This window comes from Hemicordylus capensis, chromosome 2, assembly GCF_027244095.1.
Source record: "Hemicordylus capensis ecotype Gifberg chromosome 2, rHemCap1.1.pri, whole genome shotgun sequence".
Taxonomy (NCBI): domain Eukaryota; kingdom Metazoa; phylum Chordata; class Lepidosauria; order Squamata; family Cordylidae; genus Hemicordylus; species Hemicordylus capensis.
The window spans coordinates 152,859,643-152,869,759 of record NC_069658.1 but is presented as its reverse complement, the minus strand read 5'-3'; the positions used below and the strand labels follow the sequence as shown (position 1 = coordinate 152,869,759).

At 47.3% G+C, this 10,117-nt stretch overlaps 1 long non-coding RNA gene across 1 annotated transcript in view; it reads right to left on the bottom strand.

Moving 5' to 3' along the window:
- Positions 1 to 362: 362 nt before the first annotated feature.
- The window catches only part of LOC128343467 (uncharacterized), a 30,722-nt gene continuing 20,967 nt past the window's right edge, over positions 363 to 10,117 (bottom strand). The window contains exon 2 of the long non-coding RNA XR_008315551.1: positions 363 to 546. This is a non-coding gene — a long non-coding RNA (uncharacterized LOC128343467). The remainder of the gene's footprint in view (positions 547 to 10,117) is intronic.

Genomic DNA, 10,117 nt, shown 5'->3' with positions numbered 1-10,117 from the left:
AGCTCCTCTCACTGTTGGGCAAAGCAGCCAGGCTTGGCAGATGCCATATGAAACCTCAGCATAGCCCCACCAAGCCACACAGTTTACTGTGTCAAGGAGGTAGCCACCAGGGTCACCACCATTGTTCCCTCCAACATGGATCCCCAGATGTTGTGGACTACAAGTCCTTTAATCCCCAAGCAAAAGCCATTGTAGCTTGGGATTCTGGGAGTTGTAGTCAACATCTGGGAATCCCTGTTAGAGGAAACACTGGTCACCACCCCTCCAGCCCCAAAGCTCTGAGTGGGTCAGCTGAACAGTGCCCTAAAAGTGGTTCATTCGCTAGGTGACCAGATTTGGCTTTTTAAAAGCCAAATTCTAGCTTACGGCCCATTTGACCCATGAGTATACCCCTTAGGCTCTGGCCACCTCAGACACCCCTGGTCCACAAAACCCTGAAAGGTTGTTACATGAAACCATCTCTACCTGAAAGGTACCTATGGCTGAGCACCAATTGAGGTCTTAACCTCCAAAGCCCACACTCACCTGACAAAGTGACCACTTAACCTGCAACCAGACTCCCACCCCTAAAAAGGGGGTTATTCCCTTTAAAACACGGTCAGTGAGGAGTAGGCGAAAAAATCTCCACACAAAGCCAATCAGGTGAAGACCAAAAATTCCTACTCGGCCCATAAGCAACCAGCTAATCTCTCACTGAACTAGGGAGGGTGGGCGGGAGCCGCAAAGCCTGCAGAGTTGGAGGAAGGAAGCATGTGTGGCGCATAAGTAGCGGCATCACCACACTGACCCCATTGGCCATCCCATGCATGTAGCCACTTCTCACAGAGGATGGCCAAATGGGAGCCATGTCCTCCTGGTCAAGGCTGATTTGGTTTGATCTTGGACTGGACCACCTTTCCTGAAGGCCTGTCTGGTTCGCGATCAAACCATCGAACCAGCCTGGTTCGCAGCAGACCAGTTTGCTATTGAACCATTCGTACACACCTGTCAGGGTCCCAACATCTCTAGCCCCCACCTCCCATGTCCAGAGGGTTCCGGTGGGAACGTTCCCAACCAGGGCGGGAATGCTGCGCCCTCAGACGGGTCCCAACCCCCACCTGCTGAGACCGGCAGGCCCTACTGGCTCCCGTGGTCGGGTAACCTAGTGTCACCCGACACTGACGTGGTCTCGTGGGACGTTGTTAGCATATTGCAAGATCACTCTCCAAACTCTCGCGAGATCAATAGTGAGATCGCCAGGTCTCGTGAGAGTTGCTGTGAGATTTCAGGGTTATATAAAATGGCCTGGCCTGTGATGAGGGGCAGACAGCTGAGAGCTGTCAAGAGGCAGACAGCTCTGGGAAATCAAGTCTCCAGCAGGTGACAGAGGCAAAGGAACGCCTGTGGAGGCATTAGCCTAGGACATTGCCAAGACCTCAGGAGTTATGAGGCCAGACCGACTGGCACCCCTAAACAGGGGTAGAATCAATCAGATGGAGACCTTGCACCCCACGAGGCCCAACAACACCCCCAATGAAAAGGAACACACTGCATAGCACAGGCAAGACCTGATGGCAATTGCATCTGCTTACCTTAACCAGTTGGGATTTGCCACCTAAAACAAACACACACACACATACACAAGAAGAATGAACAGGAACACATTGCACAGCACTGGGAAGACCTGATGGCAAAATTGCCTCTGCTTACCTTACCCAGCTGGGATTTGCCACCTAAAACAAACACACACACACACATACACAAGAAGAATGAAAAGGAACTCATTGCATAGCACTGGGAAGACCTGATGGCAATTGCCTCTGCTTACCTTAATCAGCTGGGATTCACCACCTAAAAACAAACACACACAAACACACACACAAGGAATGTAAAGGAACAAATTGATTAGCATTATAAAGACAGGATGGCAAAATTGCTTCTGCTTACCTTACCCATCTGGGATTTACAACCTAAAAGAAACAAACACACTCACACACCAATGAGGAATGAAAAGGAATACATTACATAGCACTAGGAAGACCGGATGGCAAAATTGCCTCTGCTTACCTTACGCAGCTGAGATTTGCCAACTAAAAGAAACAAACACACAAATGAGGAATGTAGAGGACTACATTGCATAGCCCGGGAAAGTGTTGGAGATGGACTACCAGTGCATCAACTTTTTGCACCAACTATCCTTATGACCACTAGGGGCATTGGGGGTAGAGATAGTGAGTAAGGGTCTCCCTAACTGTTCTATCGGTCTCTACTCTATAACCCCTGATAGGACTCTTCAGGTATTTCCTGTTGAGAGTCAGAAAGAATCCCTTCCTTTCCTCTTAGAGAGCAGATGGAAACATCTCTCTCTCTCCCCCACCTATTCATTATGTTCTTCTATAAATTAGGGTTAGGTCTTTCCTAACCAAAGTATACTTCACCAATAAATACTTTGTATTTATTCTACAAGTATCTCCATCTGTCTTCTCTAAATAGCTGCAACAACTAAACTCTGCAACTACTCTGTAACTGGAATGGGTAGCTTCTTTAGTGCTCTGCTAATTAACTGGGGGATAAAAATTACAACCCCCCAAGAGAAAGAGCTGCTGGCAAGATCGCCTCTGCTCAGAGGTGCACCTAAGTAATTTTGGAGCGAGAATTAGCTTGATGTGTTCGAAGACGAATAATATGAGTCAATTTTTCCCCCAGATATGGCAATGTGCCACAAGACTGGTACCAAGAAGTCAACGACATAGTTTTATGCTTCCAGCGTAGTGCAATGGAAAATCCAGCCTCAGTTAACATAAAAACTATAAGATCCTTAGATGATAATGTCAAACTAACTTCCGAAAATATATGTAATAGAGGCAACTCTGCCCAAAAGCAGAATGAGACCAGCATAAACGGAAGTATTCTCAATCACAACACCCTATCACCCTATCACAACAGCCATTCCAACATCATGGGGACCAACTCTGATTGATGTGGGCTGCTCTAGAAGGGGTCAAATACCACCTGACAGAGAGCTTAACAGAATACCCTCTAATTCAGGAAGAGGTAGAAAACACCAGCTTCCATTTGGGTATTCCTTTCCATAGTAAGTCGCTAATAGTTTGCTATAGGTCGTTTTCCCAAGCCAACTTAAGGCCAGTTAATGGATCAGATGATTGGCTTATTAAAATCTCCTATAATCTAGAAATCAGGCCCTTAGGGTCTTCTGAAGCCTTTAATATTAATTCCACAAACATAGTCAAACTCCTATTAGCTTGCTTAACTATATCAGGATGTAAAATAGAGGAGTGAAACTGAAGAAAATTTTAACCAAGAGCAATGCTTATTCATAAACTTCTCCCAAAATGGTTCTAATCAATTGGGGTATCGAAATAATAAAAATCCTTTAATCTATTGTGTGACACCTCCCAGACATCAAGTAATCGGGAGGGAGAGTCAAAGTTGGAAATTTGGGATGACTACAAATGGTTAACAAGGGGAAATATGGGAGGGCAGAAATTTTATGCCAATTCCCCCAGATCTTAAATGTGGTACTTAAGGTGGATTTGTAACAGATTTAGAACTCTTAATAAATTCAAACATCAATAACTGGTTCTTGAAATTACCAAGATGTTCCTCGGGAACCTTCATCTTCACCCAGAACCTTTCCAGGTCTACTATTAACCACCAAATATCCCGAAGATGCGAGGCTTCATAGTAGGCCATTAAGTTTAGAACTCCGATACCATCCTGTTATACTTTCCTATATAATACACTATTACGAAATCTGAACCTTCTGACAGAAAAGCATCTTTGTGGCCCTTGGCCACTAAGTCCGCACACTCAGCCTCCCGGCAGAGAGCTGTACCGCTGGAATCGGAGTGAAGTAGTGTTGCCTGTAAGGGTGAAAGGGAACCGGACCAACTATGGGGGGCCCATTGGGCTCTCTGTGTGGAGAAGGCATGGCCTACTCTTATCCCATGTTTTGACCAAAAACTGGGTCTAAGTGGGACCAAAAGGGGTAGCTCCCACAAATGGAGCAGTAATCAAAGGAAACTTTGAATTATCATCAGCATTTTGGGTCCTAAACCAAGATGACCTGTATACAGCCACGCCCACTGCTATGGCCCGACTGTGTACAATCTAAGCTAGACTTGGCTCTAAGAGAACTACTATTAACCACAAAATATCCCTAAGATGCAAGGCTTCATAGTAGGCCATTAAGTTTAGAACTCCGATACCATCCTGTTATACTTTCCTATATAATACACTATTACGAAATCTGAACCTTCTGACAGAAAAGCATCTTTGTGACAGAACTACACTGGCTACTTATAAGTTCCAGGGCAAAATACAAGGTGCTGGCTATAACCTATAAAGCTCTCAAATGCAAATACTTTAGTAAGCAGCCAATCAAGCCGAATGCAAGCTAAAAGGATTAACTTGAGTAGGAAAACTTATCTGATGGTTTGTTTGTTTGCTGGCTCCAAAGAGAGGCAGCTCCCTTCCCCACCCTTGCAGGGCCAAGCGGAGAGGAAGGGGGGGAGGGGGAGGGAAACCACCAGGCAGGCACAGACCCAAAGAGTGGTGACTCCTCTTTCCCTCCATAGCCAGAGGCTGGTCATGAAGGAGAATAAAGAAAACAAACTGAAGCAAAGGCTTAACTGCAGGAGCTCTCTCCTAACACATCCTATCCATGAGCCCCTGGAGGCGCAGTGGTAAAACTGCCGCCCTATAACCAGAAGGTTACAAGTTCGATCCTGACCAGGGGCTCAAGGTTGACTCAGCCTTCCGAGGTCGGTAAAATGAGTACCCAGAATGTTGGGGGGCAATATGCTAAATCATTGTAAACCGCTTAGAGAGCTTCCAGCTATAGAGCAGTATATAAATGTAAGTGCTATTGCTATTGCTATTGCTATCCCGAGCAAGACAGAACTGGAACTGGGGTTAGGACGGAGGAGGCTACGCCCACAAACAAGTCACGTGGTCCAGTTCTGTCTCGAGCATGCTCAGTTCACTACCCATCCTGAGGATCTCCTACTCAGGGGAAAAAGGCAAAGCTGTTATGTAATCCTACTTACTTTGCGAAGAAGTCTTTCCTCATCTTCTCCCCCATTTCCCTCCCTGTCTTAACTCTTCCCCCCACCGACTAACTGTCGCTCCTGTTACTAAAAGCTGACTGTCCCTCCCTCCCCCCTAGACCCCTCCCAAAACCACCACAAACAAACAAACAACAAAATAACAAACACTAACACTAACTGTAACACTGAATAAATAAATAAATTGATAAATAAATGAATGGATGAATAAATGGATGAATAAATAGATGGATAAATAGATGGATGGATAGATAGATAGATAGATAGATAGATAGATAGATAGATAGATAGATTTGACAGATACAGAAACGGACTCTCTAACACTCTCTTTCCTCTCTATCTCTCCAGCTCCTCTCCACCTCACCTCCTCCCTCCTCGCCTAACTCTCCCACAAAGAGCAGCTGAGCCCCGGAGGTGTCATGAAAGAGGATGTGTCATAAGCCTCAACAATGGCCATTGGTCCTCTTGCCTCTAGAGGATGTGTCATAAGCCTCAACAATGACCTTTGGTCCTCTTGCTTTCAGGACTTGGAGGCATCTCCTGCCAACTGGGAAAAGAGGCCCCCTTTTAAAGTGGGGATTCTCTTCACTGAACAGGGGAGGGGAGCACCTGGCTCTTTCCACCCACTGTACAGTAACCCTCCAGTGATGGTTGCTGGTGTCTATCTTATATTTCTTTTTAGATTGTGTGCCCTTTGGGGACAGGGAATCCATCTTTCTTTCTTTCTTTCTTTCTTTCTTTCTTTCTTTCTTTCTTTCTTTCTTTCTTTCTTCCTTTCTTCCTTTCTTCCTTCCTTCCTTCCTTCCTTCCTTCCTTTCTTATTACTCTGTGTAAACTGCTTTGGAAACTTGTGTCAAAAAGATGTGAAGAAGAAGAAGAAGTTCTTTCAAACCTCACTCTTCATGTTCTAATGTCGGTTTATCTGAGATATCAGAGGGCTCTCTTGACCACCATGTTTAAAGCAACACCATCACAGGTCCCTCATAGCAGACACCCACACCTCCATCCACTGCCATTCATCCAAACAGCTACCTTTGTGGCTGAGGTCTGCTCTTGTTTCTGCAAGACACAAGGACTCCTTCCTTCAGTGCCATCTTGACACTACTTCACACCTGCACGGACACACACCTGATTGCTTTCTCCCCCCTCCCCCACACTGGCTCTGTCCTCTGCTCTTTCCAGAGTGTGGCAATGCTATCATGTGCCCACCAGGAGGCAGCATAGAGCAGGTCGGGCTACCAATCTTACTTTTTAAAAAAATCAAAAAAATAAATAAATCTGGAGTTCTACAGACTTTTTTTTAAAAAGTGTTTTAACTCTTTTGGTGGGAAGGAATTTATAAATGAATAGATGTTTCAAGTGTAAGGCAGACATCCAACACAGACTTAGTTAGTGAAGCTATAGATCTTTTGTTTAGAAGCATTATTAATATCCTGTTTTTTCAATCAAATATTCTCAAGCAGGCGCATGGCTACAATTGAACAATGGGGGATAAATGTCCCTGAACCCCAGGGGGAGAGGGACCAGCTGGCTTTGGTGACAGTTTGTCCTTTGCTTTCCTGCTCATGCCTCTCTGAAGAAGAGGGGGTAGGGGCCAATCTTCACTTTTTAGCTAGGGCCCACTTCAATCTGCCATGCCCCTGTTCACAAGACAGCTTTATTTTGCATCTCATTCTCAAACTAATTATTGCACTACTATTGCTGTCATAATGAAATCATCATCTTTGGTGATGGAGTGTCTGAGGGGGTGGGAGGCTCTGCTTTGCCACTTTCATATGGAGAAGACATAACCTCCCTAATTGCCTGCCTGGAGATTGTGATGGGCTGGATGAGGGATAAGAAACTGAGACTGAGTTCAGATAACACGGAGGCTCTTATTGTGCCTCTTCGGAAATAGGGGGTGATTTTGATCTGCCAGTCTGGGATGGGGTGACACCTTGCCAGAAGGAACAGGTACGTAGTTTGGGAGTGCTTCTGGATAGAATCTTCTCCTTGGGGTCCCAGGATGCGGCGGTGGCCAGAGGTGATTTCTATCAGCTTCGGCTGATACGCCAGCTGTGTCCATTGCTTGAGATAAATGGCCTCAGAATGGTGGTCCATATGCTGCTACATATACCTCGGTGCTTACATTTGCTGGTAACCTCCAGATTTGACTACTGCAATGCACTCTATGTGGAGCTACCTTTGTATGTAGTCCAGATACTGCAGTCGGTACGGGTTGCCAGGTGGGTCTCTGGGTCCTCTCGGAGGGACCATATTACTCCTGCATTGACAGAACTACACTGGCTACTTATAAGTTCCAGGGCAAAATACAAGGTGCTGGCTATAACCTATAAAGCTCTGAACAGGTTAGTCTCTCAGAGAACTAAAAAGGGGGAGTGGGCAAAAGGCTTGGAAGGTTGATTTAGATTAGGGATACAAGAAAGGCCCTTGTGGCGGCCTCTCTGTGGTTGACTGCTGCACTATTACGTCAGTAGCCTCCTCCCTCCTTCACTTCACGCCACAACAGTTCCTGCCCCCCCCCACCCCATTGCCCACCTGCCCAGCCCCAGGGACCCTCAGCCACTTGCCATCCTGCTTGCCTTGCCCTCCGGCTCCGGCCTAGGATCGGAGCAGCCTGCAAACTGCACAGAGCTCTTCCTCTCTCCCCGCCTCTCAGCTGATCGGCGGGTGGGCGGGGCTTCCAGAGAGGCCTCTGTGTAGGCCTCCCCGAAGCCTGAACTTGGCATTCCCCAGCAAGCCAGGAAGGAGGCAGGAAGAGTTCTCTGCATCAGACTCTCTGCCCAGACCATCCAGCATAGCTTTTGCAAGGCTGGGGATCCATCTGGGATCTACCCGAGAGATTGGAACAGAACCACTTCAGAGCAGTGCCCCCTATTCCCAACTCCCCCAGGTGACCCAGAAGGATACCATGGTCGATGGTATCGAACGCCGCCGAGAGATCCAAAAGGACTAACAGAGTCACACTCCCTCTGTCGATTCCCCGGTAAAGGTCATCCATCAGGATGACCAAGGCTGTCTCAACCCCATAGCCCGTTCTAAAGCCAGTTTGAAATGGGTCTAGATAATCAGTTCCCTCCAAAACCGCCTGGAGCTGGTTAGCCACCACCCTCTCGATTACCTTGCCCAGCCAGGGGAGATTGGAGATTGGCCTATAACTATCCATCGCTGAGGGATCCAGGGAACGCTTCTTAAGAAGCGGTGTAACTATTGCCTCCTTCAAACAGGGAGGCACCCTACCCTCCCACAGCGATGCATTTATGATATTAACTAGGCCACCTCCAACAATCTCTCTGCTAGATCGAAGCAGCCAGGTTGGGCAAGGATCCAGAGAACAAGTGGTAGGCCGTACCGCTCTAAGCAGCTTGTCCACTTCATCAGAAGTCACAGATTGAAACTGATCCAACCTAACACTGCAAGAGGGATCGTGGGATACTTCCCTCACAGACCCTGCAGAAATAGTGGAGTCCAAGTCGTGTATACACACACACACACACACACACACACACACACACACACACACACTATACAAATACATTGTAACTAAATAGGGAGCAGTAAGGGAACAGAGATACACAATATAACTATAGCTACACAATAGCTAGATTCTCCCATACAGAACCCCTGTTTAAACTTCCTCTAAACTAAACCACAACACAGAACTTTTTAAATTCAATGGTAACCCCAAACCTCCCTCCAACATGCCTCCCCACTCACTCAGGACACTGGTGGCTGCTGACACAGAGCACAGTCAGGCAGTGATTCTCTCAAGGGGGTGAGAAAAAATATCTTCTGGCGGCAGCAGGGGGGTGGGGGGGGGGCAAGCAATACAGCAGCAGATTAATCAACTCCCAGGCTGTCATGTAGTAGCATGCAGTAGCCATAGCAGGCGTGCATGCTGGGCTCAGGCTGGCAGCAAGGCAAGCATGGTATCATGGAAACTTGAGTTTAGACATGCAATGCAAAACCAGTTCTTTCTCTCTTTCTCTTGAATGAGGCAGCCAGAAAGGCAGAAGCAAGAGACTGAGTAACTAACTAGTTGATGAATTGAACCAAACTCCCCCCACCAAAGCAATCAGCCCAGACAGAGTGGAAACAGGGCACTGTTTGTTAGAGCTGGCAATGGTTAATCAGAATTTCTTAGCACATAATTGCATCACAATACAACACATTCCAAGGAAATGAGCTTCCTCAGGGTGAAAGGGAACCGGACCAACTATGGGGGGCCCATTGAGCTCTCTGTGTGGAGAAGGAATGGCCTACTCTTATCCCATGTTTTGACCAAAAACTGGGTCTAAGTGGGACCAAAAGGGGTAGCTCCCACAAATGGAGCAGTAATCAAAGGAAACTTTGAATTATCATCAGCATTTTGGGTCCTAAGCCAAGATGACCTGTATACAGCCACTCCCACTGCTATGGCCCGACTGTGTAGACTGTGTACAATCTAAGCTAGACTTGGCTCTAAGAGCAGCAGTCTTGTTCATTTAGTTAATGCCCTGGTGAAACCTTAGGCCAGTCGGGAGGGACCATCTTGAACAGTGCCTTGGTCCAGAGTCGAACGCTCAAGCAAGATGGGGTTGGTAGTGCATAACTTGAGGGACGTGGCTGAAGGTGTCTCGGACCTTCAAGAGAAGGGAGTGTCAGCGCCTGTCATCCTGGGGCTAGAGAGGTCCCTGTCCTATGAGTGTAGGAGACCAATTGAGCCCCTGGAAGGGACAAACTTAGGCATGGCCAAAGGTATTGAGGGGTCCCCTGGGACTGGACATGTTTCTTGGGAAGGTCAACCATCGGTTTGGCTGAGGCAGGGCGCTGCCACTCCGCGCACATCGCCCTGCGAAATAGAGGGGGGAACATAACTGTGGATGTTACCGGAACAGCTGCAGGGAAAACTTGTTAGTCCAGGGGCGAAAACGTCTCTGCAGCTTCCGACGGGGAGACAGCACTGATTTTGCCCTAGGGAGCATGGGGCGTTAACAACTCCTGTTCCACCAGCAAGGGTGGGAGGAAGAGGGGAAAGAATCCCTGCGCCTTCTCTTGGTTTTGCATGGCAA